At 51.9% G+C, this 23,974-nt stretch overlaps 48 non-coding genes across 48 annotated transcripts; 12 read left to right on the top strand and 36 right to left on the bottom strand.

The window, feature by feature from the left end:
• Positions 1 to 517: 517 nt before the first annotated feature.
• Positions 518 to 681, bottom strand: LOC131451996 (U1 spliceosomal RNA). Its single transcript, XR_009236825.1, has one exon. It is a non-coding gene; the product is annotated as a U1 spliceosomal RNA (small nuclear RNA).
• Positions 682 to 1,083: 402 nt separating this feature from the next.
• Positions 1,084 to 1,202, top strand: LOC131451841 (5S ribosomal RNA). Its single transcript, XR_009236678.1, has one exon. It is a non-coding gene; the product is annotated as a 5S ribosomal RNA (ribosomal RNA).
• A 167-nt stretch (positions 1,203 to 1,369) lies between these two features.
• Positions 1,370 to 1,562, bottom strand: LOC131452169 (U2 spliceosomal RNA). Its single transcript, XR_009236990.1, has one exon. It is a non-coding gene; the product is annotated as a U2 spliceosomal RNA (small nuclear RNA).
• Positions 1,563 to 1,726: 164 nt separating this feature from the next.
• Positions 1,727 to 1,839, bottom strand: LOC131452323 (U5 spliceosomal RNA). The gene has a single exon (XR_009237137.1). It is a non-coding gene; the product is annotated as a U5 spliceosomal RNA (small nuclear RNA).
• Positions 1,840 to 2,486: 647 nt separating this feature from the next.
• Positions 2,487 to 2,650, bottom strand: LOC131452049 (U1 spliceosomal RNA). Its single transcript, XR_009236875.1, has one exon. It is a non-coding gene; the product is annotated as a U1 spliceosomal RNA (small nuclear RNA).
• Positions 2,651 to 3,052: 402 nt separating this feature from the next.
• On the top strand, positions 3,053 to 3,171 carry LOC131451840 (5S ribosomal RNA). Its single transcript, XR_009236677.1, has one exon. It is a non-coding gene; the product is annotated as a 5S ribosomal RNA (ribosomal RNA).
• A 203-nt stretch (positions 3,172 to 3,374) lies between these two features.
• On the bottom strand, positions 3,375 to 3,567 carry LOC131452166 (U2 spliceosomal RNA). The gene has a single exon (XR_009236988.1). It is a non-coding gene; the product is annotated as a U2 spliceosomal RNA (small nuclear RNA).
• A 164-nt stretch (positions 3,568 to 3,731) lies between these two features.
• Positions 3,732 to 3,845, bottom strand: LOC131451809 (U5 spliceosomal RNA). Its single transcript, XR_009236646.1, has one exon. It is a non-coding gene; the product is annotated as a U5 spliceosomal RNA (small nuclear RNA).
• A 647-nt stretch (positions 3,846 to 4,492) lies between these two features.
• LOC131451995 (U1 spliceosomal RNA) lies at positions 4,493 to 4,656 on the bottom strand. Its single transcript, XR_009236824.1, has one exon. It is a non-coding gene; the product is annotated as a U1 spliceosomal RNA (small nuclear RNA).
• A 402-nt stretch (positions 4,657 to 5,058) lies between these two features.
• LOC131451839 (5S ribosomal RNA) lies at positions 5,059 to 5,177 on the top strand. Its single transcript, XR_009236676.1, has one exon. It is a non-coding gene; the product is annotated as a 5S ribosomal RNA (ribosomal RNA).
• Positions 5,178 to 5,344: 167 nt separating this feature from the next.
• On the bottom strand, positions 5,345 to 5,537 carry LOC131452195 (U2 spliceosomal RNA). Its single transcript, XR_009237014.1, has one exon. It is a non-coding gene; the product is annotated as a U2 spliceosomal RNA (small nuclear RNA).
• Positions 5,538 to 5,716: 179 nt separating this feature from the next.
• On the bottom strand, positions 5,717 to 5,829 carry LOC131452322 (U5 spliceosomal RNA). The gene has a single exon (XR_009237136.1). It is a non-coding gene; the product is annotated as a U5 spliceosomal RNA (small nuclear RNA).
• Positions 5,830 to 6,476: 647 nt separating this feature from the next.
• Positions 6,477 to 6,640, bottom strand: LOC131451994 (U1 spliceosomal RNA). Its single transcript, XR_009236823.1, has one exon. It is a non-coding gene; the product is annotated as a U1 spliceosomal RNA (small nuclear RNA).
• Positions 6,641 to 7,042: 402 nt separating this feature from the next.
• Positions 7,043 to 7,161, top strand: LOC131451838 (5S ribosomal RNA). The gene has a single exon (XR_009236675.1). It is a non-coding gene; the product is annotated as a 5S ribosomal RNA (ribosomal RNA).
• Positions 7,162 to 7,328: 167 nt separating this feature from the next.
• LOC131452194 (U2 spliceosomal RNA) lies at positions 7,329 to 7,521 on the bottom strand. The gene has a single exon (XR_009237013.1). It is a non-coding gene; the product is annotated as a U2 spliceosomal RNA (small nuclear RNA).
• A 179-nt stretch (positions 7,522 to 7,700) lies between these two features.
• On the bottom strand, positions 7,701 to 7,813 carry LOC131451773 (U5 spliceosomal RNA). Its single transcript, XR_009236611.1, has one exon. It is a non-coding gene; the product is annotated as a U5 spliceosomal RNA (small nuclear RNA).
• A 647-nt stretch (positions 7,814 to 8,460) lies between these two features.
• LOC131451992 (U1 spliceosomal RNA) lies at positions 8,461 to 8,624 on the bottom strand. The gene has a single exon (XR_009236821.1). It is a non-coding gene; the product is annotated as a U1 spliceosomal RNA (small nuclear RNA).
• A 402-nt stretch (positions 8,625 to 9,026) lies between these two features.
• Positions 9,027 to 9,145, top strand: LOC131451837 (5S ribosomal RNA). The gene has a single exon (XR_009236674.1). It is a non-coding gene; the product is annotated as a 5S ribosomal RNA (ribosomal RNA).
• Positions 9,146 to 9,312: 167 nt separating this feature from the next.
• Positions 9,313 to 9,505, bottom strand: LOC131452165 (U2 spliceosomal RNA). The gene has a single exon (XR_009236987.1). It is a non-coding gene; the product is annotated as a U2 spliceosomal RNA (small nuclear RNA).
• Positions 9,506 to 9,684: 179 nt separating this feature from the next.
• LOC131452321 (U5 spliceosomal RNA) lies at positions 9,685 to 9,797 on the bottom strand. The gene has a single exon (XR_009237135.1). It is a non-coding gene; the product is annotated as a U5 spliceosomal RNA (small nuclear RNA).
• Positions 9,798 to 10,444: 647 nt separating this feature from the next.
• On the bottom strand, positions 10,445 to 10,608 carry LOC131452046 (U1 spliceosomal RNA). Its single transcript, XR_009236872.1, has one exon. It is a non-coding gene; the product is annotated as a U1 spliceosomal RNA (small nuclear RNA).
• A 402-nt stretch (positions 10,609 to 11,010) lies between these two features.
• Positions 11,011 to 11,129, top strand: LOC131451860 (5S ribosomal RNA). The gene has a single exon (XR_009236696.1). It is a non-coding gene; the product is annotated as a 5S ribosomal RNA (ribosomal RNA).
• Positions 11,130 to 11,296: 167 nt separating this feature from the next.
• LOC131452164 (U2 spliceosomal RNA) lies at positions 11,297 to 11,489 on the bottom strand. The gene has a single exon (XR_009236986.1). It is a non-coding gene; the product is annotated as a U2 spliceosomal RNA (small nuclear RNA).
• Positions 11,490 to 11,668: 179 nt separating this feature from the next.
• On the bottom strand, positions 11,669 to 11,781 carry LOC131452320 (U5 spliceosomal RNA). Its single transcript, XR_009237134.1, has one exon. It is a non-coding gene; the product is annotated as a U5 spliceosomal RNA (small nuclear RNA).
• Positions 11,782 to 12,428: 647 nt separating this feature from the next.
• LOC131451991 (U1 spliceosomal RNA) lies at positions 12,429 to 12,592 on the bottom strand. The gene has a single exon (XR_009236820.1). It is a non-coding gene; the product is annotated as a U1 spliceosomal RNA (small nuclear RNA).
• Positions 12,593 to 12,994: 402 nt separating this feature from the next.
• Positions 12,995 to 13,113, top strand: LOC131451836 (5S ribosomal RNA). The gene has a single exon (XR_009236673.1). It is a non-coding gene; the product is annotated as a 5S ribosomal RNA (ribosomal RNA).
• A 131-nt stretch (positions 13,114 to 13,244) lies between these two features.
• Positions 13,245 to 13,437, bottom strand: LOC131452223 (U2 spliceosomal RNA). Its single transcript, XR_009237041.1, has one exon. It is a non-coding gene; the product is annotated as a U2 spliceosomal RNA (small nuclear RNA).
• A 180-nt stretch (positions 13,438 to 13,617) lies between these two features.
• Positions 13,618 to 13,729, bottom strand: LOC131452232 (U5 spliceosomal RNA). Its single transcript, XR_009237049.1, has one exon. It is a non-coding gene; the product is annotated as a U5 spliceosomal RNA (small nuclear RNA).
• A 647-nt stretch (positions 13,730 to 14,376) lies between these two features.
• LOC131452039 (U1 spliceosomal RNA) lies at positions 14,377 to 14,540 on the bottom strand. Its single transcript, XR_009236865.1, has one exon. It is a non-coding gene; the product is annotated as a U1 spliceosomal RNA (small nuclear RNA).
• A 402-nt stretch (positions 14,541 to 14,942) lies between these two features.
• LOC131451835 (5S ribosomal RNA) lies at positions 14,943 to 15,061 on the top strand. The gene has a single exon (XR_009236672.1). It is a non-coding gene; the product is annotated as a 5S ribosomal RNA (ribosomal RNA).
• Positions 15,062 to 15,246: 185 nt separating this feature from the next.
• Positions 15,247 to 15,439, bottom strand: LOC131452163 (U2 spliceosomal RNA). The gene has a single exon (XR_009236985.1). It is a non-coding gene; the product is annotated as a U2 spliceosomal RNA (small nuclear RNA).
• Positions 15,440 to 15,618: 179 nt separating this feature from the next.
• Positions 15,619 to 15,731, bottom strand: LOC131451796 (U5 spliceosomal RNA). The gene has a single exon (XR_009236633.1). It is a non-coding gene; the product is annotated as a U5 spliceosomal RNA (small nuclear RNA).
• Positions 15,732 to 16,378: 647 nt separating this feature from the next.
• Positions 16,379 to 16,542, bottom strand: LOC131452038 (U1 spliceosomal RNA). The gene has a single exon (XR_009236864.1). It is a non-coding gene; the product is annotated as a U1 spliceosomal RNA (small nuclear RNA).
• A 402-nt stretch (positions 16,543 to 16,944) lies between these two features.
• On the top strand, positions 16,945 to 17,063 carry LOC131451834 (5S ribosomal RNA). The gene has a single exon (XR_009236671.1). It is a non-coding gene; the product is annotated as a 5S ribosomal RNA (ribosomal RNA).
• Positions 17,064 to 17,194: 131 nt separating this feature from the next.
• Positions 17,195 to 17,387, bottom strand: LOC131452225 (U2 spliceosomal RNA). Its single transcript, XR_009237043.1, has one exon. It is a non-coding gene; the product is annotated as a U2 spliceosomal RNA (small nuclear RNA).
• A 179-nt stretch (positions 17,388 to 17,566) lies between these two features.
• Positions 17,567 to 17,679, bottom strand: LOC131451790 (U5 spliceosomal RNA). The gene has a single exon (XR_009236628.1). It is a non-coding gene; the product is annotated as a U5 spliceosomal RNA (small nuclear RNA).
• A 647-nt stretch (positions 17,680 to 18,326) lies between these two features.
• LOC131452059 (U1 spliceosomal RNA) lies at positions 18,327 to 18,490 on the bottom strand. Its single transcript, XR_009236884.1, has one exon. It is a non-coding gene; the product is annotated as a U1 spliceosomal RNA (small nuclear RNA).
• A 402-nt stretch (positions 18,491 to 18,892) lies between these two features.
• Positions 18,893 to 19,011, top strand: LOC131451746 (5S ribosomal RNA). The gene has a single exon (XR_009236586.1). It is a non-coding gene; the product is annotated as a 5S ribosomal RNA (ribosomal RNA).
• A 131-nt stretch (positions 19,012 to 19,142) lies between these two features.
• Positions 19,143 to 19,335, bottom strand: LOC131452222 (U2 spliceosomal RNA). Its single transcript, XR_009237040.1, has one exon. It is a non-coding gene; the product is annotated as a U2 spliceosomal RNA (small nuclear RNA).
• Positions 19,336 to 19,514: 179 nt separating this feature from the next.
• On the bottom strand, positions 19,515 to 19,627 carry LOC131452319 (U5 spliceosomal RNA). The gene has a single exon (XR_009237133.1). It is a non-coding gene; the product is annotated as a U5 spliceosomal RNA (small nuclear RNA).
• A 647-nt stretch (positions 19,628 to 20,274) lies between these two features.
• On the bottom strand, positions 20,275 to 20,438 carry LOC131451905 (U1 spliceosomal RNA). The gene has a single exon (XR_009236738.1). It is a non-coding gene; the product is annotated as a U1 spliceosomal RNA (small nuclear RNA).
• A 402-nt stretch (positions 20,439 to 20,840) lies between these two features.
• On the top strand, positions 20,841 to 20,959 carry LOC131451833 (5S ribosomal RNA). Its single transcript, XR_009236670.1, has one exon. It is a non-coding gene; the product is annotated as a 5S ribosomal RNA (ribosomal RNA).
• A 239-nt stretch (positions 20,960 to 21,198) lies between these two features.
• Positions 21,199 to 21,391, bottom strand: LOC131452162 (U2 spliceosomal RNA). The gene has a single exon (XR_009236984.1). It is a non-coding gene; the product is annotated as a U2 spliceosomal RNA (small nuclear RNA).
• A 179-nt stretch (positions 21,392 to 21,570) lies between these two features.
• Positions 21,571 to 21,683, bottom strand: LOC131452317 (U5 spliceosomal RNA). The gene has a single exon (XR_009237131.1). It is a non-coding gene; the product is annotated as a U5 spliceosomal RNA (small nuclear RNA).
• A 647-nt stretch (positions 21,684 to 22,330) lies between these two features.
• Positions 22,331 to 22,494, bottom strand: LOC131451964 (U1 spliceosomal RNA). Its single transcript, XR_009236794.1, has one exon. It is a non-coding gene; the product is annotated as a U1 spliceosomal RNA (small nuclear RNA).
• A 402-nt stretch (positions 22,495 to 22,896) lies between these two features.
• On the top strand, positions 22,897 to 23,015 carry LOC131451882 (5S ribosomal RNA). The gene has a single exon (XR_009236718.1). It is a non-coding gene; the product is annotated as a 5S ribosomal RNA (ribosomal RNA).
• A 132-nt stretch (positions 23,016 to 23,147) lies between these two features.
• On the bottom strand, positions 23,148 to 23,340 carry LOC131452221 (U2 spliceosomal RNA). The gene has a single exon (XR_009237039.1). It is a non-coding gene; the product is annotated as a U2 spliceosomal RNA (small nuclear RNA).
• Positions 23,341 to 23,519: 179 nt separating this feature from the next.
• Positions 23,520 to 23,632, bottom strand: LOC131451802 (U5 spliceosomal RNA). The gene has a single exon (XR_009236639.1). It is a non-coding gene; the product is annotated as a U5 spliceosomal RNA (small nuclear RNA).
• Between the last annotated feature and the right edge of the window lie 342 nt (positions 23,633 to 23,974).

Genomic DNA, 23,974 nt, shown 5'->3' with positions numbered 1-23,974 from the left:
CACATTTGACTGCATGTTCGGAAGCGCATTCTTACCGTTGGTTGTGTGCTGCAGTTTTCTATCAACCGCTGAGGCTGTGGCACATTCCTCGCTCACGGGGGACACCTCCAAGGTTTAGTGGTAGATGTGAGTGCATGAGCAAAGCAGCTCTGTGTCACACCGAGCAGTACAAACTGCCGGGCCGTTTCCCAACTCCTCCGGGCTTCTGAAATGGTGAGCTGCTCCTGGCATCGCTTCAATATCAGGTCAATGTACAGGAGTGGACGGAGCAAGCGCCAAAGTATTAACCCTTGGCATGATGGCCATGGATCCATCTCCAACAATCCAGTTCTACCTACAAAGAGCCGGGAAAGGGAGCATGACATTTCCTTAGAGCTAAAAGACAACACCCACAACCATCCCATTCCCAGCAACTTGGAAATACTGGGGACGTCGCTCTGCGAGCACGTGAGAAGCCTGGAGATGGGCACACAAGGCGGAACCTTGGGCGGCTGACCTTTGCTTACAACTACGTCATCGGGGGAGAGCGCGGACGCAGTACCCCACTAGCAAAAAATATGCAGTCAAGATTCCCACGTTTGGGGAATTTGCAGGGGTCAGCACAACCAGAGTGCAATGGCTGAGCCTCGCCCTGGGTGAACCACCTTCTTGATCATGGTATCTCCCCTGCCAGGTAAGTATGAGGTGTACTTGCCCAGCACTGGGTGGCTGTTCCCAGACACAGCTCTTTGGCTGATGGTGCAGGAAATGGATAGTCCCAGAGTCCAATGCCTTGACTCAGGTGCTCGTTAATGCTGTGCTGTGTTCAACTTCAACCTCCAGCACACATTGGAGAGGAAACACTCGACCTTTTCACTGGCATACCTGGCTGTCATTTCCTATCGATTCAGCAACAACTGCACCTGACGGCACCAACAGCAGCTTACCCATCTCGGTGTAGCTTCCTAATACTGGAATAGAGTGTAGCAGGTAGTGGCGATAAAGGCTCAAGTGCAGTGTGTTTGGAAGGCTGCCTTTTGAGCCCCTCCACGAGCAGGGGGCCTTGCCTGGTCTATAAAAGGAGTCTGTGTCACCTGCCCGTCGGCTTACGGCCACACCACCCTGAGCACGCCCGATCTCGTCTGATCTCGGAAGCTAAGCAGGGTCGGGCCTGGTTAGTACTTGGATGGGAGACCGCCTGGGAATACCAGGTGCTGTAAGCTTTTACACTGCAGCACGCTTTTACACTGCAGCACGCTTTTACACTGCAGCACCCTTTTACACTGCTGCTTCCTTACAAGAAACGTGGGCTTGCAATTACGTTGACGCACGGGCACACGTTAATGTCCTTCCAGTTTCAGCCTTGCTTTGGTTTTCACAGAAAAAAAGAGAACGGTGCACCGTTCCTGGTGGCACTGCAATACCAGGTCAATGCAAGGAGTGAAGAGAGCAAGCCCAAGGTTTCACCGCCCAATGCTCAAAAATGCATTTAATATTTAATCCCCATATAGAGGACATATCAGATATTAAACTGATAAGAACAGATACTACACTTGATCTTAGCCAAAAGGCCGAGAAGCGATGGCCCACCAGTGTCTGGGGCCAACTCAAGATCTTGGCGCACAAGTTACTTGTTGTGGTGCCGTGTTTCTGAAGTGCGCATAACAAAGGCTGCTGCTGCTCTCCTCCAAGTGCACCTCTGAGCCGTGACGGACAGCTGCTTGACATTTGACACACTCAAAGGGCGCAGCCATACAGCAAAGCCCACCAAAAATAACTTAAACTCTTGGACGTTCCTCTCCACGGAAGTCTTTAGTAAAAGGCGAAAGACTTGAGCATTTTGAAGAAAAACCAGAGTCAACATAGCCCCTCTCCTTGAGAGCAGCCAAGGAGTCTATCCGCCAGAGTCACCACAGTCTCGGTCGGCCCGGCCGGCCACCTTGGGACAGCCTTTCTTCAACGTTTTTGGGTTGCCGGCCAATCAACCGCCCACATTTGACTGCATGTTTGGAAGCGCATTCTTACCGTTGGTTGTGTGCTGCAGTTTTCTATCAACCGCTGAGGCTGTGGCACATTCCTCGCTCACGGGGGACACCTCCAAGGTTTAGTGGTAGATGTGAGTGCATGAGCAAAGCAGCTCTGTGTCACACCGAGCAGTACAAACTGCCGGGCCGTTTCCCAACTCCTCCGGGCTTCTGAAATGGTGAGCTGCTCCTGGCATCGCTTCAATATCAGGTCAATGTACAGGAGTGGACGGAGCAAGCGCCAAAGTATTAACCCTTGGCATGATGGCCATGGATCCATCTCCAACAATCCAGTTCTACCTACAAAGAGCCGGGAAAGGGAGCATGACATTTCCTTAGAGCTAAAAGACAACACCCACAACCATCCCATTCCCAGCAACTTGGAAATACTGGGGACGTCGCTCTGCGAGCACGTGAGAAGCCTGGAGATGGGCACACAAGGCGGAACCTTGGGCGGCTGACCTTTGCTTACAACTACGTCATCGGGGGAGAGCGCGGACGCAGTACCCCACTAGCAAAAAAAATGCAGTCAAGATTCCCACGTTTGGGGAATTTGCAGGGGTCAGCACAACCAGAGTGCAATGGCTGAGCCTCGCCCTGGGTGAACCACCTTCTTGATCATGGTATCTCCCCTGCCAGGTAAGTATGAGGTGTACTTGCCCAGCACTGGGTGGCTGTTCCCAGACACAGCTCTTTGGCTGATGGTGCAGGAAATGGATAGTCCCAGAGTCCAATGCCTTGACTCAGGTGCTCGTTAATGCTGTGCTGTGTTCAACTTCAACCTCCAGCACACATTGGAGAGGAAACACTCGACCTTTTCACTGGCATACCTGGCTGTCATTTCCTATCGATTCAGCAACAACTGCACCTGACGGCACCAACAGCAGCTTACCCATCTCGGTGTAGCTTCCTAATACTGGAATAGAGTGTAGCAGGTAGTGGCGATAAAGGCTCAAGTGCAGTGTGTTCGGAAGGCTGCCTTTTGAGCCCCTCCACGAGCAGGGGGCCTTGCCTGGTCTATAAAAGGAGTCTGTGTCACCTGCCCGTCGGCTTACGGCCACACCACCCTGAGCACGCCCGATCTCGTCTGATCTCGGAAGCTAAGCAGGGTCGGGCCTGGTTAGTACTTGGATGGGAGACCGCCTGGGAATACCAGGTGCTGTAAGCTTTTACACTGCAGCACGCTTTTACACTGCAGCACGCTTTTACACTGCAGCACGCTTTTACACTGCAGCACGCTTTTACACTGCAGCACGCTTTTACACTGCTGCTTCCTTACAAGAAACGTGGGCTTGAAATTACGTTGACGCACGGGCACACGTTAATGTCCTTCCAGTTTCAGCCTTGCTTTGGTTTTCACAGAAAAAAAGAGAACGGTGCACCGTTCCTGGTGGCACTGCAATACCAGGTCAATGCAAGGAGTGAAGAGAGCAAGCCCAAGGTTTCACCGCCCAATGCTCAAAAATGCATTTAATATTTAATCCCCATATAGAGGACATATCAGATATTAAACTGATAAGAACAGATACTACACTTGATCTTAGCCAAAAGGCCGAGAAGCGATGGCCCACCAGTGTCTGGGGCCAACTCAAGATCTTGGCGCACAAGTTACTTGTTGTGGTGCCGTGTTTCTGAAGTGCGCATAACAAAGGCTGCTGCTGCTCTCCTCCAAGTGCACCTCTGAGCCGTGACGGACAGCTGCTTGACATTTGACACACTCAAAGGGCGCAGCCATACAGCAAAGCCCACCAAAAATAACTTAAACTCTTGGACGTTGCTCTCCACGGAAGTCTTTAGTAAAAGGCGAAAGACTTGAGCATTTTGAAGAAAAAACCAGAGTCAACATAGCCCCTCTCCTTGAGAGCAGCCAAGGAGTCTATCCGCCAGAGTCACCACAGTCTCGGTCGGCCCGGCCGGCCACCTTGGGACAGCCTTTCTTCAACGTTTTTGGGTTGCCGGCCAATCAACCGCCCACATTTGACTGCATGTTTGGAAGCGCATTCTTACCGTTGGTTGTGTGCTGCAGTTTTCTATCAACCGCTGAGGCTGTGGCACATTCCTCGCTCACGGGGGACACCTCCAAGGTTTAGTGGTAGATGTGAGTGCATGAGCAAAGCAGCTCTGTGTCACACCGAGCAGTACAAACTGCCGGGCCGTTTCCCAACTCCTCCGGGCTTCTGAAATGGTGAGCTGCTCCTGGCATCGCTTCAATATCAGGTCAATGTACAGGAGTGGACGGAGCAAGCGCCAAAGTATTAACCCTTGGCATGATGGCCATGGATCCATCTCCAACAATCCAGTTCTACCTACAAAGAGCCGGGAAAGGGAGCATGACATTTCCTTAGAGCTAAAAGACAACACCCACAACCATCCCATTCCCAGCAACTTGGAAATACTGGGGACGTCGCTCTGCGAGCACGTGAGAAGCCTGGAGATGGGCACACAAGGCGGAACCTTGGGCGGCTGACCTTTGCTTACAACTACGTCATCGGGGGAGAGCGCGGACGCAGTACCCCACTAGCAAAAAATATGCAGTCAAGATTCCCACGTTTGGGGAATTTGCAGGGGTCAGCACAACCAGAGTGCAATGGCTGAGCCTCGCCCTGGGTGAACCACCTTCTTGATCATGGTATCTCCCCTGCCAGGTAAGTATGAGGTGTACTTGCCCAGCACTGGGTGGCTGTTCCCAGACACAGCTCTTTGGCTGATGGTGCAGGAAATGGATAGTCCCAGAGTCCAATGCCTTGACTCAGGTGCTCGTTAATGCTGTGCTGTGTTCAACTTCAACCTCCAGCACACATTGGAGAGGAAACACTCGACCTTTTCACTGGCATACCTGGCTGTCATTTCCTATCGATTCAGCAACAACTGCACCTGACGGCACCAACAGCAGCTTACCCATCTCGGTGTAGCTTCCTAATACTGGAATAGAGTGTAGCAGGTAGTGGCGATAAAGGCTCAAGTGCAGTGTGTTCGGAAGGCTGCCTTTTGAGCCCCTCCACGAGCAGGGGGCCTTGCCTGGTCTATAAAAGGAGTCTGTGTCACCTGCCCGTCGGCTTACGGCCACACCACCCTGAGCACGCCCGATCTCGTCTGATCTCGGAAGCTAAGCAGGGTCGGGCCTGGTTAGTACTTGGATGGGAGACCGCCTGGGAATACCAGGTGCTGTAAGCTTTTACACTGCAGCACGCTTTTACACTGCAGCACGCTTTTACACTGCAGCACGCTTTTACACTGCTGCTTCCTTACAAGAAACGTGGGCTTGCAATTACGTTGACGCACGGGCACACGTTAATGTCCTTCCAGTTTCAGCCTTGCTTTGGTTTTCACAGAAAAAAAGAGAACGTTGCACCGTTCCTGGTGGCACTGCAATACCAGGTCAATGCAAGGAGTGAAGAGAGCAAGCCCAAGGTTTCACCGCCCAATGCTCAAAAATGCATTTAATATTTAATCCCCATATAGAGGACATATCAGATATTAAACTGATAAGAACAGATACTACACTTGATCTTAGCCAAAAGGCCGAGAAGCGATGGCCCACCAGTGTCTGGGGCCAACTCAAGATCTTGGCGCACAAGTTACTTGTTGTGGTGCCGTGTTTCTGAAGTGCGCATAACAAAGGCTGCTGCTGCTCACCTCCACCCCCAGGTGATCTGAGTGCACCTCTGAGCCGTGACGGACAGCTGCTTGACATTTGACACACTCAAAGGGCGCAGCCATACAGCAAAGCCCACCAAAAATAACTTAAACTCTTGGACGTTCCTCTCCACGGAAGTCTTTAGTAAAAGGCGAAAGACTTGAGCATTTTGAAGAAAAACCAGAGTCAACATAGCCCCTCTCCTTGAGAGCAGCCAAGGAGTCTATCCGCCAGAGTCACCACAGTCTCGGTCGGCCCGGCCGGCCACCTTGGGACAGCCTTTCTTCAACGTTTTTGGGTTGCCGGCCAATCAACCGCCCACATTTGACTGCATGTTTGGAAGCGCATTCTTACCGTTGGTTGTGTGCTGCAGTTTACTATCAACCGCTGAGGCTGTGGCACATTCCTCGCTCACGGGGGACACCTCCAAGGTTTAGTGGTAGATGTGAGTGCATGAGCAAAGCAGCTCTGTGTCACACCGAGCAGTACAAACTGCCGGGCCGTTTCCCAACTCCTCCGGGCTTCTGAAATGGTGAGCTGCTCCTGGCATCGCTTCAATATCAGGTCAATGTACAGGAGTGGACGGAGCAAGCGCCAAAGTATTAACCCTTGGCATGATGGCCATGGATCCATCTCCAACAATCCAGTTCTACCTACAAAGAGCCGGGAAAGGGAGCATGACATTTCCTTAGAGCTAAAAGACAACACCCACAACCATCCCATTCCCAGCAACTTGGAAATACTGGGGACGTCGCTCTGCGAGCACGTGAGAAGCCTGGAGATGGGCACACAAGGCGGAACCTTGGGCGGCTGACCTTTGCTTACAACTACGTCATCGGGGGAGAGCGCGGACGCAGTACCCCACTAGCAAAAAATATGCAGTCAAGATTCCCACGTTTGGGGAATTTGCAGGGGTCAGCACAACCAGAGTGCAATGGCTGAGCCTCGCCCTGGGTGAACCACCTTCTTGATCATGGTATCTCCCCTGCCAGGTAAGTATGAGGTGTACTTGCCCAGCACTGGGTGGCTGTTCCCAGACACAGCTCTTTGGCTGATGGTGCAGGAAATGGATAGTCCCAGAGTCCAATGCCTTGACTCAGGTGCTCGTTAATGCTGTGCTGTGTTCAACTTCAACCTCCAGCACACATTGGAGAGGAAACACTCGACCTTTTCACTGGCATACCTGGCTGTCATTTCCTATCGATTCAGCAACAACTGCACCTGACGGCACCAACAGCAGCTTACCCATCTCGGTGTAGCTTCCTAATACTGGAATAGAGTGTAGCAGGTAGTGGCGATAAAGGCTCAAGTGCAGTGTGTTCGGAAGGCTGCCTTTTGAGCCCCTCCACGAGCAGGGGGCCTTGCCTGGTCTATAAAAGGAGTCTGTGTCACCTGCCCGTCGGCTTACGGCCACACCACCCTGAGCACGCCCGATCTCGTCTGATCTCGGAAGCTAAGCAGGGTCGGGCCTGGTTAGTACTTGGATGGGAGACCGCCTGGGAATACCAGGTGCTGTAAGCTTTTACACTGCAGCACGCTTTTACACTGCAGCACGCTTTTACACTGCAGCACGCTTTTACACTGCTGCTTCCTTACAAGAAACGTGGGCTTGCAATTACGTTGACGCACGGGCACACGTTAATGTCCTTCCAGTTTCAGCCTTGCTTTGGTTTTCACAGAAAAAAAGAGAACGTTGCACCGTTCCTGGTGGCACTGCAATACCAGGTCAATGCAAGGAGTGAAGAGAGCAAGCCCAAGGTTTCACCGCCCAATGCTCAAAAATGCATTTAATATTTAATCCCCATATAGAGGACATATCAGATATTAAACTGATAAGAACAGATACTACACTTGATCTTAGCCAAAAGGCCGAGAAGCGATGGCCCACCAGTGTCTGGGGCCAACTCAAGATCTTGGCGCACAAGTTACTTGTTGTGGTGCCGTGTTTCTGAAGTGCGCATAACAAAGGCTGCTGCTGCTCACCTCCACCCCCAGGTGATCTAAGTGCACCTCTGAGCCGTGACGGACAGCTGCTTGACATTTGACACACTCAAAGGGCGCAGCCATACAGCAAAGCCCACCAAAAATAACTTAAACTCTTGGACGCTCCTCTCCACGGAAGTCTTTAGTAAAAGGCGAAAGACTTGAGCATTTTGAAGAAAAACCAGAGTCAACATAGCCCCTCTCCTTGAGAGCAGCCAAGGAGTCTATCCGCCAGAGTCACCACAGTCTCGGTCGGCCCGGCCGGCCACCTTGGGACAGCCTTTCTTCAACGTTTTTGGGTTGCCGGCCAATCAACCGCCCACATTTGACTGCATGTTTGGAAGCGCATTCTTACCGTTGGTTGTGTGCTGCAGTTTTCTATCAACCGCTGAGGCTGTGGCACATTCCTCGCTCACGGGGGACACCTCCAAGGTTTAGTGGTAGATGTGAGTGCATGAGCAAAGCAGCTCTGTGTCACACCGAGCAGTACAAACTGCCGGGCCGTTTCCCAACTCCTCCGGGCTTCTGAAATGGTGAGCTGCTCCTGGCATCGCTTCAATATCAGGTCAATGTACAGGAGTGGACGGAGCAAGCGCCAAAGTATTAACCCTTGGCATGATGGCCATGGATCCATCTCCAACAATCCAGTTCTACCTACAAAGAGCCGGGAAAGGGAGCATGACATTTCCTTAGAGCTAAAAGACAACACCCACAACCATCCCATTCCCAGCAACTTGGAAATACTGGGGACGTCGCTCTGCGAGCACGTGAGAAGCCTGGAGATGGGCACACAAGGCGGAACCTTGGGCGGCTGACCTTTGCTTACAACTACGTCATCGGGGGAGAGCGCGGACGCAGTACCCCACTAGCAAAAAATATGCAGTCAAGATTCCCACGTTTGGGGAATTTGCAGGGGTCAGCACAACCAGAGTGCAATGGCTGAGCCTCGCCCTGGGTGAACCACCTTCTTGATCATGGTATCTCCCCTGCCAGGTAAGTATGAGGTGTACTTGCCCAGCACTGGGTGGCTGTTCCCAGACACAGCTCTTTGGCTGATGGTGCAGGAAATGGATAGTCCCAGAGTCCAATGCCTTGACTCAGGTGCTCGTTAATGCTGTGCTGTGTTCAACTTCAACCTCCAGCACACATTGGAGAGGAAACACTCGACCTTTTCACTGGCATACCTGGCTGTCATTTCCTATCGATTCAGCAACAACTGCACCTGACGGCACCAACAGCAGCTTACCCATCTCGGTGTAGCTTCCTAATACTGGAATAGAGTGTAGCAGGTAGTGGCGATAAAGGCTCAAGTGCAGTGTGTTCGGAAGGCTGCCTTTTGAGCCCCTCCACGAGCAGGGGGCCTTGCCTGGTCTATAAAAGGAGTCTGTGTCACCTGCCCGTCGGCTTACGGCCACACCACCCTGAGCACGCCCGATCTCGTCTGATCTCGGAAGCTAAGCAGGGTCGGGCCTGGTTAGTACTTGGATGGGAGACCGCCTGGGAATACCAGGTGCTGTAAGCTTTTACACTGCAGCACGCTTTTACACTGCAGCACGCTTTTACACTGCAGCACGCTTTTACACTGCTGCTTCCTTACAAGAAACGTGGGCTTGCAATTACGTTGACGCACGGGCACACGTTAATGTCCTTCCAGTTTCAGCCTTGCTTTGGTTTTCACAGAAAAAAAGAGAACGGTGCACCGTTCCTGGTGGCACTGCAATACCAGGTCAATGCAAGGAGTGAAGAGAGCAAGCCCAAGGTTTCACCGCCCAATGCTCAAAAATGCATTTAATATTTAATCCCCATATAGAGGACATATCAGATATTAAACTGATAAGAACAGATACTACACTTGATCTTAGCCAAAAGGCCGAGAAGCGATGGCCCACCAGTGTCTGGGGCCAACTCAAGATCTTGGCGCACAAGTTACTTGTTGTGGTGCCGTGTTTCTGAAGTGCGCATAACAAAGGCTGCTGCTGCTCACCTCCACCCCCAGGTGATCTAAGTGCACCTCTGAGCCGTGACGGACAGCTGCTTGACATTTGACACACTCAAAGGGCGCAGCCATACAGCAAAGCCCACCAAAAATAACTTAAACTCTTGGACGTTCCTCTCCACGGAAGTCTTTAGTAAAAGGCGAAAGACTTGAGCATTTTGAAGAAAAACCAGAGTCAACATAGCCCCTCTCCTTGAGAGCAGCCAAGGAGTCTATCCGCCAGAGTCACCACAGTCTCGGTCGGCCCGGCCGGCCACCTTGGGACAGCCTTTCTTCAACGTTTTTGGGTTGCCGGCCAATCAACCGCCCACATTTGACTGCATGTTTGGAAGCGCATTCTTACCGTTGGTTGTGTGCTGCAGTTTTCTATCAACCGCTGAGGCTGTGGCACATTCCTCGCTCACGGGGGACACCTCCAAGGTTTAGTGGTAGATGTGAGTGCATGAGCAAAGCAGCTCTGTGTCACACCGAGCAGTACAAACTGCCGGGCCGTTTCCCAACTCCTCCGGGCTTCTGAAATGGTGAGCTGCTCCTGGCATCGCTTCAATATCAGGTCAATGTACAGGAGTGGACGGAGCAAGCGCCAAAGTATTAACCCTTGGCATGATGGCCATGGATCCATCTCCAACAATCCAGTTCTACCTACAAAGAGCCGGGAAAGGGAGCATGACATTTCCTTAGAGCTAAAAGACAACACCCACAACCATCCCATTCCCAGCAACTTGGAAATACTGGGGACGTCGCTCTGCGAGCACGTGAGAAGACTGGAGATGGGCACACAAGGCGGAACCTTGGGCGGCTGACCTTTGCTTACAACTACGTCATCGGGGGAGAGCGCGGACGCAGTACCCCACTAGCAAAAAATATGCAGTCAAGATTCCCACGTTTGGAGAATTTGCAGGGGTCAGCACAACCAGAGTGCAATGGCTGAGCCTCACCCTGGGTGAACCACCTTCTTGATCATGGTATCTCCCCTGCCAGGTAAGTATGAGGTGTACTTGCCCAGCACAGGGTGGCTGTTCCCAGACACAGCTCTTTGGCTGATGGTGCAGGAAATGGATAGTCCCAGAGTCCAATGCCTTGACTCAGGTGCTCGTTAATGCTGTGCTGTGTTCAACTTCAACCTCCAGCACACATTGGAGAGGAAACACTCGACCTTTTCACTGGCATACCTGGCTGTCATTTCCTATCGATTCAGCAACAACTGCACCTGACGGCACCAACAGCAGCTTACCCATCTCGGTGTAGCTTCCTAATACTGGAATAGAGTGTAGCAGGTAGTGGCGATAAAGGCTCAAGTGCAGTGTGTTTGGAAGGCTGCCTTTTGAGCCCCTCCACGAGCAGGGGGCCTTGCCTGGTCTATAAAAGGAGTCTGTGTCACCTGCCCGTCGGCTTACGGCCACACCACCCTGAGCACGCCCGATCTCGTCTGATCTCGGAAGCTAAGCGGGGTCGGGCCTGGTTAGTACTTGGATGGGAGACCGCCTGGGAATACCAGGTGCTGTAAGCTTTTACACTGCAGCACACTTTTACACTGCAGCACGCTTTTACACTGCAGCACGCTTTTACACTGCTGCTTCCTTACAAGAAACGTGGGCTTGCAATTACGTTGACGCACGGGCACACGTTAATGTCCTTCCAGTTTCAGCCTTGCTTTGGTTTTCACAGAAAAAAAGAGAACGGTGCACCGTTCCTGGTGGCACTGCAATACCAGGTCAATGCAAGGAGTGAAGAGAGCAAGCCCAAGGTTTCACCGCCCAATGCTCAAAAATGCATTTAATATTTAATCCCCATATAGAGGACATATCAGATATTAAACTGATAAGAACAGATACTACACTTGATCTTAGCCAAAAGGCCGAGAAGCGATGGCCCACCAGTGTCTGGGGCCAACTCAAGATCTTGGCGCACAAGTTACTTGTTGTGGTGCCGTGTTTCTGAAGTGCGCATAACAAAGGCTGCTGCTGCTCACCTCCACCCCCAGGTGATCTAAGTGCACCTCTGAGCCGTGACGGACAGCTGCTTGACATTTGACACACTCAAAGGGCGCAGCCATACAGCAAAGCCCACCAAAAATAACTTAAACTCTTGGACGTTCCTCTCCACGGAAGTCTTTAGTAAAAGGCGAAAGACTTGAGCATTTTGAAGAAAAACCAGAGTCAACATAGCCCCTCTCCTTGAGAGCAGCCAAGGAGTCTATCCTTCAGAGTCACCACAGTCTCGGTCGGCCCGGCCGGCCACCTTGGGACAGCCTTTCTTCAACGTTTTTGGTTTGCCGGCCAATCAACCGCCCACATTTGACTGCATGTTTGGAAGCGCATTCTTACCGTTGGTTGTGTGCTGCAGTTTTCTATCAACCGCTGAGGCTGTGGCACATTCCTCGCTCACGGGGGACACCTCCAAGGTTTAGTGGTAGATGTGAGTGCATGAGCAAAGCAGCTCTGTGTCACACCGAGCAGTACAAACTGCCGGGCCGTTTCCCAACTCCTCCGGGCTTCTGAAATGGTGAGCTGCTCCTGGCATCGCTTCAATATCAGGTCAATGTACAGGAGTGGACGGAGCAAGCGCCAAAGTATTAACCCTTGGCATGATGGCCATGGATCCATCTCCAACAATCCAGTTCTACCTACAAAGAGCCGGGAAAGGGAGCATGACATTTCCTTAGAGCTAAAAGACAACACCCACAACCATCCCATTCCCAGCAACTTGGAAATACTGGGGACGTCGCTCTGCGAGCACGTGAGAAGCCTGGAGATGGGCACACAAGGCGGAACCTTGGGCGGCTGACCTTTGCTTACAACTACGTCATCGGGGGAGAGCGCGGACGCAGTACCCCACTAGCAAAAAATATGCAGTCAAGATTCCCACGTTTGGGGAATTTGCAGGGGTCAGCACAACCAGAGTGCAATGGCTGAGCCTCGCCCTGGGTGAACCACCTTCTTGATCATGGTATCTCCCCTGCCAGGTAAGTATGAGGTGTACTTGCCCAGCACTGGGTGGCTGTTCCCAGACACAGCTCTTTGGCTGATGGTGCAGGAAATGGATAGTCCCAGAGTCCAATGCCTTGACTCAGGTGCTCGTTAATGCTGTGCTGTGTTCAACTTCAACCTCCAGCACACATTGGAGAGGAAACACTCGACCTTTTCACTGGCATACCTGGCTGTCATTTCCTATCGATTCAGCAACAACTGCACCTGACGGCACCAACAGCAGCTTACCCATCTCGGTGTAGCTTCCTAATACTGGAATAGAGTGTAGCAGGTAGTGGCGATAAAGGCTCAAGTGCAGTGTGTTCGGAAGGCTGCCTTTTGAGCCCCTCCACGAGCAGGGGGCCTTGCCTGGTCTATAAAAGGAGTCTGTGTCACCTGCCCGTCGGCTTACGGCCACACCACCCTGAGCACGCCCGATCTCGTCTGATCTCGGAAGCTAAGCAGGGTCGGGCCTGGTTAGTACTTGGATGGGAGACCGCCTGGGAATACCAGGTGCTGTAAGCTTTTACACTGCAGCACCCTTTTACACTGCTGCTTCCTTACAAGAAACGTGGGCTTGCAATTACGTTGACGCACGGGCACACGTTAATGTCCTTCCAGTTTCAGCCTTGCTTTGGTTTTCACAGAAAAAAAGAGAACGGTGCACCGTTCCTTGTGGCACTGCAATACCAGGTCAATGCAAGGAGTGAAGAGAGCAAGCCCAAGGTTTCACCGCCCAATGCTCAAAAATGCATTTAATATTTAATCCCCATATAGAGGACATATCAGATATTAAACTGATAAGAACAGATACTACACTTGATCTTAGCCAAAAGGCCGAGAAGCGATGGCCCACCAGTGTCTGGGGCCAACTCAAGATCTTGGCGCACAAGTTACTTGTTGTGGTGCCGTGTTTCTGAAGTGCGCATAACAAAGGCTGCTGCTGCTCACCTCCACCCCCAGGTGATCTAAGTGCACCTCTGAGCCGTGACGGACAGCTGCTTGACATTTGACACACTCAAAGGGCGCAGACATACAGCAAAGCCCACCAAAAATAACTTAAACTCTTGGACGTTCCTCTCCACGGAAGTCTTTAGTAAAAGGCGAAAGACTTGAGCATTTTGAAGAAAAACCAGAGTCAACATAGCCCCTCTCCTTGAGAGCAGCCAAGGAGTCTATCCGCCAGAGTCACCACAGTCTCGGTCGGCCCGGCCGGCCACCTTGGGACAGCCTTTCTTCAACGTTTTTGGTTTGCCGGCCAATCAACCGCCCACATTTGACTGCATGTTTGGAAGCGCATTCTTACCGTTGGTTGTGTGCTGCAGTTTTCTATCAACCGCTGAGGCTGTGGCACATTCCTCGCTCACGGGGGACACCTCCAAGGTTTAGTGGTAGATGTGAGTGCATGAGCAAAGCAGCTCTGTGTCACACCGAGCAGTACAAACTGCCGGGCCGTTTCCCAACTCCTCCAGGCTTCTGAAATGGTGAGCTGCTCCTGGCATCGCTTCAATATCAGGTCAATGTACAGGAGTGGACGGAGCAAGCGCCAAAGTATTAACCCTTGGCATGATGGCCATGGATCCATCTCCAACAATCCAGTTCTACCTACAAAGAGCCGGGAAAGGGAGCATGACATTTCCTTAGAGCTAAAAGACAACACCCACAACCATCCCATTCCCAGCAACTTGGAAATACTGGGGACGTCGCTCTGCGAGCACGTGAGAAGCCTGGAGATTGGCACACAAGGCCGAAGCTTGGGCGGCTTACCTTTGCTTACAACTACGTCATCGGGGGAGAGCGCGGACGCAGTACCCCACTAGCAAAAAATATGCAGTCAAGATTCCCACGTTTGGGGAATTTGCAGGGGTCAGCACAACCAGAGTGCAATGGCTGAGCCTCGCCCTGGGTGAACCACTTTCTTGATCATGGTATCTCCCCTGCCAGGTAAGTATGAGGTGTACTTGCCCAGCACTGGGTGGCTGTTCCCAGACACAGCTCTTTGGCTGATGGTGCAGGAAATGGATAGTCCCAGAGTCCAATGCCTTGACTCAGGTGCTCGTTAATGCTGTGCTGTGTTCAACTTCAACCTCCAGCACACATTGGAGAGGAAACACTCGACCTTTTCACTGGCATACCTGGCTGTCATTTCCTATCGATTCAGCAACAACTGCACCTGACGGCACCAACAGCAGCTTACCCATCTCGGTGTAGCTTCCTAATACTGGAATAGAGTGTAGCAGGTAGTGGCGATAAAGGCTCAAGTGCAGTGTGTTCGGAAGGCTGCCTTTTGAGCCCCTCCACGAGCAGGGGGCCTTGCCTGGTCTATAAAAGGAGTCTGTGTCACCTGCCCGTCGGCTTACGGCCACACCACCCTGAGCACGCCCGATCTCGTCTGATCTCGGAAGCTAAGCAGGGTCGGGCCTGGTTAGTACTTGGATGGGAGACCGCCTGGGAATACCAGGTGCTGTAAGCTTTTACACTGCAGCACGCTTTTACACTGCAGCACGCTTTTACACTGCAGCACGCTTTTACACTGCAGCACGCTTTTACACTGCTGCTTCCTTACAAGAAACGTGGGCTTGCAATTACGTTGACGCACGGGCACACGTTAATGTCCTTCCAGTTTCAGCCTTGCTTTGGTTTTCACAGAAAAAAAGAGAACGGTGCACCGTTCCTGGTGGCACTGCAATACCAGGTCAATGCAAGGAGTGAAGAGAGCAAGCCCAAGGTTTCACCGCCCAATGCTCAAAAATGCATTTAATATTTAATCCCCATATAGAGGACATATCAGATATTAAACTGATAAGAACAGATACTACACTTGATCTTAGCCAAAAGGCCGAGAAGCGATGGCCCACCAGTGTCTGGGGCCAACTCAAGATCTTGGCGCACAAGTTACTTGTTGTGGTGCCGTGTTTCTGAAGTGCGCATAACAAAGGCTGCTGCTGCTCACCTCCACCCCCAGGTGATCTAAGTGCACCTCTGAGCCGTGACGGACAGCTGCTTGACATTTGACACACTCAAAGGGCGCAGCCATACAGCAAAGCCCACCAAAAATAACTTAAACTCTTGGACGTTCCTCTCCACAGAAGTCTTTAGTAAAAGGCGAAAGACTTGAGCATTTTGAAGAAAAACCAGAGTCAACATAGCCCCTCTCCTTGAGAGCAGCCAAGGAGTCTATCCGCCAGAGTCACCACAGTCTCGGTCGGCCCGGCCGGCCACCTTGGGACAGCCTTTCTTCAACGTTTTTGGTTTGCCGGCCAATCAACCGCCCACATTTGACTGCATGTTTGGAAGCGCATTCTTACCGTTGGTTGTGTGCTGCAGTTTTCTATCAACCGCTGAGGCTGTGGCACATTCCTCGCTCACGGGGGACACCTCCAAGGTTTAGTGGTAGATGTGAGTGCATGAGCAAAGCAGCTCTGTGTCACACCGAGCAGTACAAACTGCCGGGCCGTTTCCCAACTCCTCCGGGCTTCTGAAATGGTGAGCTGCTCCTGGCATCGCTTCAATATCAGGTCAATGTACAGGAGTGGACGGAGCAAGCGCCAAAGTATTAACCCTTGGCATGATGGCCATGGATCCATCTCCAACAATCCAGTTCTACCTACAAAGAGCCGGGAAAGGGAGCATGACATTTCCTTAGAGCTAAAAGACAACACCCACAACCATCCCATTCCCAGCAACTTGGAAATACTGGGGACGTCGCTCTGCGAGCACGTGAGAAGCCTGGAGATTGGCACACAAGGCCGAAGCTTGGGCGGCTTACCTTTGCTTACAACTACGTCATCGGGGGAGAGCGCGGACGCAGTACCCCACTAGCAAAAAATATGCAGTCAAGATTCCCACGTTTGGGGAATTTGCAGGGGTCAGCACAACCAGAGTGCAATGGCTGAGCCTCGCCCTGGGTGAACCACTTTCTTGATCATGGTATCTCCCCTGCCAGGTAAGTATGAGGTGTACTTGCCCAGCACTGGGTGGCTGTTCCCAGACACAGCTCTTTGGCTGATGGTGCAGGAAATGGATAGTCCCAGAGTCCAATGCCTTGACTCAGGTGCTCGTTAATGCTGTGCTGTGTTCAACTTCAACCTCCAGCACACATTGGAGAGGAAACACTCGACCTTTTCACTGGCATACCTGGCTGTCATTTCCTATCGATTCAGCAACAACTGCACCTGACGGCACCAACAGCAGCTTACCCATCTCGGTGTAGCTTCCTAATACTGGAATAGAGTGTAGCAGGTAGTGGCGATAAAGGCTCAAGTGCAGTGTGTTCGGAAGGCTGCCTTTTGAGCCCCTCCACGAGCAGGGGGCCTTGCCTGGTCTATAAAAGGAGTCTGTGTCACCTGCCCGTCGGCTTACGGCCACACCACCCTGAGCACGCCCGATCTCGTCTGATCTCGGAAGCTAAGCAGGGTCGGGCCTGGTTAGTACTTGGATGGGAGACCGCCTGGGAATACCAGGTGCTGTAAGCTTTTACACTGCAGCACGCTTTTACACTGCTGCTTCCTTACAAGAAACGTGGGCTTGCAATTACGTTGACGCACGGGCACACGTTAATGTCCTTCCAGTTTCAGCCTTGCTTTGGTTTTCACAGAAAAAAAGAGAACGGTGCACCGTTCCTGGTGGCACTGCAATACCAGGTCAATGCAAGGAGTGAAGAGAGCAAGCCCAAGGTTTCACCGCCCAATGCTCAAAAATGCATTTAATATTTAATCCCCATATAGAGGACATATCAGATATTAAACTGATAAAGACAGATACTACACTTGATCTTAGCCAAAAGGCCGAGAAGCGATGGCCCACCAGTGTCTGGGGCCAACTCAAGATCTTGGCGCACAAGTTACTTGTTGTGGTGCCGTGTTTCTGAAGTGCGCATAACAAAGGCTGCTGCTGCTCACCTCCACCCCCAGGTGATCTAAGTGCACCTCTGAGCCGTGACGGACAGCTGCTTGACATTTGACACACTCAAAGGGCGCAGCCATACAGCAAAGCCCACCAAAAATAACTTAAACTCTTGGACGTTCCTCTCCACGGAAGTCTTTAGAAAAAGGCGAAAGACTTGAGCATTTTGAAGAAAAACCAGAGTCAACATAGCCCCTCTCCTTGAGAGCAGCCAAGGAGTCTATCCGCCAGAGTCACCACAGTCTCGGTCGGCCCGGCCGGCCACCTTGGGACAGCCTTTCTTCAACGTTTTTGGTTTGCCGGCCAATCAACCGCCCACATTTGACTGCATGTTTGGAAGCGCATTCTTACCGTTGGTTGTGTGCTGCAGTTTTCTATCAACCGCTGAGGCTGTGGCACATTCCTCGCTCACGGGGGACACCTCCAAGGTTTAGTGGTAGATGTGAGTGCATGAGCAAAGCAGCTCTGTGTCACACCGAGCAGTACAAACTGCCGGGCCGTTTCCCAACTCCTCCGGGCTTCTGAAATGGTGAGCTGCTCCTGGCATCGCTTCAATATCAGGTCAATGTACAGGAGTGGACGGAGCAAGCGCCAAAGTATTAACCCTTGGCATGATGGCCATGGATCCATCTCCAACAATCCAGTTCTACCTACAAAGAGCCGGGAAAGGGAGCATGACATTTCCTTAGAGCTAAAAGACAACACCCACAACCATCCCATTCCCAGCAACTTGGAAAGACTGGGGACGTCGCTCTGCGAGCACGTGAGAAGCCTGGAGATGGGCACACAAGGCGGAACCTTGGGCGGCTGACCTTTGCTTACAACTACGTCATCGGGGGAGAGCGCGGACGCAGTACCCCACTAGCAAAAAATATGCAGTCAAGATTCCCACGTTTGGGGAATTTGCAGGGGTCAGCACAACCAGAGTGCAATGGCTGAGCCTCGCCCTGGGTGAACCACCTTCTTGATCATGGTATCTCCCCTGTCAGGTAAGTATGAGGTGTACTTGCCCAGCACTGGGTGGCTGTTCCCAGACACAGCTCTTTGGCTGATGGTGCAGGAAATGGATAGTCCCAGAGTCCAATGCCTTGACTCAGGTGCTCGTTAATGCTGTGCTGTGTTCAACTTCAACCTCCAGCACACATTGGAGAGGAAACACTCGACCTTTTCACTGGCATACCTGGCTGTCATTTCCTATCGATTCAGCAACAACTGCACCTGACGGCACCAACAGCAGCTTACCCATCTCGGTGTAGCTTCCTAATACTGGAATAGAGTGTAGCAGGTAGTGGCGATAAAGGCTCAAGTGCAGTGTGTTCGGAAGGCTGCCTTTTGAGCCCCTCCACGAGCAGGGGGCCTTGCCTGGTCTATAAAAGGAGTCTGTGTCACCTGCCCGTCGGCTTACGGCCACACCACCCTGAGCACGCCCGATCTCGTCTGATCTCGGAAGTTAAGCAGGGTCGGGCCTGGTTAGTACTTGGATGGGAGACCGCCTGGGAATACCAGGTGCTGTAAGCTTTTACACTGCAGCACCCTTTTACACTGCTGCTTCCTTACAAGAAACGTGGGCTTGCAATTACGTTGACGCACGGGCACACGTTAATGTCCTTCCAGTTTCAGCCTTGCTTTGGTTTTCACAGAAAAAAAGAGAACGGTGCACCGTTCCTTGTGGCACTGCAATACCAGGTCAATGCAAGGAGTGAAGAGAGCAAGCCCAAGGTTTCACCGCCCAATGCTCAAAAATGCATTTAATATTTAATCCCCATATAGAGGACATATCAGATATTAAACTGATAAGAACAGATACTACACTTGATCTTAGCCAAAAGGCCGAGAAGCGATGGCCCACCAGTGTCTGGGGCCAACTCAAGATCTTGGCGCACAAGTTACTTGTTGTGGTGCCGTGTTTCTGAAGTGCGCATAACAAAGGCTGCTGCTGCTCACCTCCACCCCCAGGTGATCTAAGTGCACCTCTGAGCCGTGACGGACAGCTGCTTGACATTTGACACACTCAAAGGGCGCAGCCATACAGCAAAGCCCACCAAAAATAACTTAAACTCTTGGACGTTCCTCTCCACGGAAGTCTTTAGTAAAAGGCGAAAGACTTGAGCATTTTGAAGAAAAACCAGAGTCAACATAGCCCCTCTCCTTGAGAGCAGCCAAGGAGTCTATCCGCCAGAGTCACCACAGTCTCGGTCGGCCCGGCCGGCCACCTTGGGACAGCCTTTCTTCAACGTTTTTGGGTTGCCGGCCAATCAACCGCCCACATTTGACTGCATGTTTGGAAGCGCATTCTTACCGTTGGTTGTGTGCTGCAGTTTTCTATCAACCGCTGAGGCTGTGGCACATTCCTCGCTCACGGGGGACACCTCCAAGGTTTAGTGGTAGATGTGAGTGCATGAGCAAAGCAGCTCTGTGTCACACCGAGCAGTACAAACTGCCGGGCCGTTTCCCAACTCCTCCGGGCTTCTGAAATGGTGAGCTGCTCCTGGCATCGCTTCAATATCAGGTCAATGTACAGGAGTGGACGGAGCAAGCGCCAAAGTATTAACCCTTGGCATGATGGCCATGGATCCATCTCCAACAATCCAGTTCTACCTACAAAGAGCCGGGAAAGGGAGCATGACATTTCCTTAGAGCTAAAAGACAACACCCACAACCATCCCATTCCCAGCAACTTGGAAATACTGGGGACGTCGCTCTGCGAGCACGTGAGAAGCCTGGAGATGGGCACACAAGGCGGAACCTTGGGCGGCTGACCTTTGCTTACAACTACGTCATCGGGGGAGAGCGCGGACGCAGTACCCCACTAGCAAAAAATATGCAGTCAAGATTCCCACGTTTGGGGAATTTGCAGGGGTCAGCACAACCAGAGTGCAATGGCTGAGCCTCGCCCTGGGTGAACCACCTTCTTGATCATGGTATCACCCCTGCCAGGTAAGTATGAGGTGTACTTGCCCAGCACTGGGTGGCTGTTCCCAGACACAGCTCTTTGGCTGATGGTGCAGGAAATGGATAGTCCCAGAGTCCAATGCCTTGACTCAGGTGCTCGTTAATGCTGTGCTGTGTTCAACTTCAACCTCCAGCACACATTGGAGAGGAAACACTCGACCTTTTCACTGGCATACCTGGCTGTCATTTCCTATCGATTCAGCAACAACTGCACCTGACGGCACCAACAGCAGCTTACCCATCTCGGTGTAGCTTCCTAATACTGGAATAGAGTGTAGCAGGTAGTGGCGATAAAGGCTCAAGTGCAGTGTGTTCGGAAGGCTGCCTTTTGAGCCCCTCCACGAGCAGGGGGCCTTGCCTGGTCTATAAAAGGAGTCTGTGTCACCTGCCCGTCGGCTTACGGCCACACCACCCTGAGCACGCCCGATCTCGTCTGATCTCGGAAGCTAAGCAGGGTCGGGCCTGGTTAGTACTTGGATGGGAGACCGCCTGGGAATACCAGGTGCTGTAAGCTTTTACACTGCAGCACGCTTTTACACTGCAGCACGCTTTTACACTGCAGCACGCTTTTACACTGCAGCACGCTTTTACACTGCAGCACGCTTTTACACTGCAGCACGCTTTTACACTGCAGCACGCTTTTACACTGCTGCTTCCTTACAAGAAACGTGGGCTTGCAATTACGTTGACGCACGGGCACACGTTAATGTCCTTCCAGTTTCAGCCTTGCTTTGGTTTTCACAGAAAAAAAGAGAACGGTGCACCGTTCCTGGTGGCACTGCAATACCAGGTCAATGCAAGGAGTGAAGAGAGCAAGCCCAAGGTTTCACCGCCCAATGCTCAAAAATGCATTTAATATTTAATCCCCATATAGAGGACATATCAGATATTAAACTGATAAGAACAGATACTACACTTGATCTTAGCCAAAAGGCCGAGAAGCGATGGCCCACCAGTGTCTGGGGCCAACTCAAGATCTTGGCGCACAAGTTACTTGTTGTGGTGCCGTGTTTCTGAAGTGCGCATAACAAAGGCTGCTGCTGCTCACCTCCACCCCCAGGTGATCTAAGTGCACCTCTGAGCCGTGACGGACAGCTGCTTGACATTTGACACACTCAAAGGGCGCAGCCATACAGCAAAGCCCACCAAAAATAACTTAAACTCTTGGACGTTCCTCTCCACGGAAGTCTTTAGTAAAAGGCGAAAGACTTGAGCATTTTGAAGAAAAACCAGAGTCAACATAGCCCCTCTCCTTGAGAGCAGCCAAGGAGTCTATCCGCCAGAGTCACCACAGTCTCGGTCGGCCCGGCCGGCCACCTTGGGACAGCCTTTCTTCAACGTTTTTGGTTTGCCGGCCAATCAACCGCCCACATTTGACTGCATGTTTGGAAGCGCATTCTTACCGTTGGTTGTGTGCTGCAGTTTTCTATCAACCGCTGAGGCTGTGGCACATTCCTCGCTCACGGGGGACACCTCCAAGGTTTAGTGGTAGATGTGAGTGCATGAGCAAAGCAGCTCTGTGTCACACCGAGCAGTACAAACTGCCGGGCGGTTTGCCAACTCCTCCGGGCTTCTGAAATGGTGAGCTGCTCCTGGCATCGCTTCAATATCAGGTCAATGTACAGGAGTGGACGGAGCAAGCGCCAAAGTATTAACCCTTGGCATGATGGCCATGGATCCATCTCCAACAATCCAGTTCTACCTACAAAGAGCCGGGAAAGGGAGCATGACATTTCCTTAGAGCTAAAAGACAACACCCACAACCATCCCATTCCCAGCAACTTGGAAAGACTGGGGACGTCGCTCTGCGAGCACGTGAGAAGCCTGGAGATGGGCACACAAGGCGGAACCTTGGGCGGCTGACCTTTGCTTACAACTACGTCATCGGGGGAGAGCGCGGACGCAGTACCCCACTAGCAAAAATTATGCAGTCAAGATTCCCACGTTTAGGGAATTTGCAGGGGTCAGCACAACCAGAGTGCAATGGCTGAGCCTCGCCCTGGGTGAACCACCTTCTTGATCATGGTATCTCCCCTGCCAGGTAAGTATGAGGTGTACTTGCCCAGCACTGGGTGGCTGTTCCCAGACACAGCTCTTTGGCTGATGGTGCAGGAAATGGATAGTCCCAGAGTCCAATGCCTTGACTCAGGTGCTCGTTAATGCTGTGCTGTGTTCAACTTCAACCTCCAGCACACATTGGAGAGGAAACACTCGACCTTTTCACTGGCATACCTGGCTGTCATTTCCTATCGATTCAGCAACAACTGCACCTGACGGCACCAACAGCAGCTTACCCATCTCGGTGTAGCTTCCTAATACTGGAATAGAGTGTAGCAGGTAGTGGCGATAAAGGCTCAAGTGCAGTGTGTTCGGAAGGCTGCCTTTTGAGCCCCTCCACGAGCAGGGGGCCTTGCCTGGTCTATAAAAGGAGTCTGTGTCACCTGCCCGTCGGCTTACGGCCACACCACCCTGAGCACGCCCGATCTCGTCTGATCTCGGAAGCTAAGCAAGGTCGGGCCTGGTTAGTACTTGGATGGGAGACCGCCTGGGAATACCAGGTGCTGTAAGCTTTTACACTGCAGCACGCTTTTACACTGCTGCTTCCTTTACAAGAAACGTGGGCTTGCAATTACGTTGACGCACGGGCACACGTTAATGTCCTTCCAGTTTCAGCCTTGCTTTGGTTTTCACAGAAAAAAAGAGAACGGTGCACCGTTCCTTGTGGCACTGCAATACCAGGTCAATGCAAGGAGTGAAGAGAGCAAGCCCAAGGTTTCACCGCCCAATGCTCAAAAATGCATTTAATATTTAATCCCCATATAGAGGACATATCAGATATTAAACTGATAAGAACAGATACTACACTTGATCTTAGCCAAAAGGCCGAGAAGCGATGGCCCACCAGTGTCTGGGGCCAACTCAAGATCTTGGCGCACAAGTTACTTGTTGTGGTGCCGTGTTTCTGAAGTGCGCATAACAAAGGCTGCTGCTGCTCACCTCCACCCCCAGGTGATCTAAGTGCACCTCTGAGCCGTGACGGACAGCTGCTTGACATTTGACACACTCAAAGGGCGCAGCCATACAGCAAAGCCCACCAAAAATAACTTAAACTCTTGGACGTTCCTCTCCACGGAAGTCTTTAGTAAAAGGCGAAAGACTTGAGCATTTTGAAGAAAAACCAGGGTCAACATAGCCCCTCTCCTTGAGAGCAGCCAAGGAGTCTATCCGCCAGAGTCACCACAGTCTCGGTCGGCCCGGCCGGCCACCTTGGGACAGCCTTTCTTCAACGTTTTTGGGTTGCCGGCCAATCAACCGCCCACATTTGACTGCATGTTTGGAAGCGCATTCTTACCGTTGGTTGTGTGCTGCAGTTTTCTATCAACCGCTGAGGCTGTGGCACATTCCTCGCTCACGGGGGACACCTCCAAGGTTTAGTGGTAGATGTGAGTGCATGAGCAAAGCAGCTCTGTGTCACACCGAGCAGTACAAACTGCCGGGCCGTTTCCCAACTCCTCCGGGCTTCTGAAAT

This window comes from Solea solea, unplaced genomic scaffold, assembly GCF_958295425.1.
Source record: "Solea solea unplaced genomic scaffold, fSolSol10.1 scaffold_48, whole genome shotgun sequence".
NCBI lineage: Eukaryota > Metazoa > Chordata > Actinopteri > Pleuronectiformes > Soleidae > Solea > Solea solea.
Note: the sequence above shows the minus strand (reverse complement) of the source record. Positions and strands in the feature narration are given on the sequence as shown.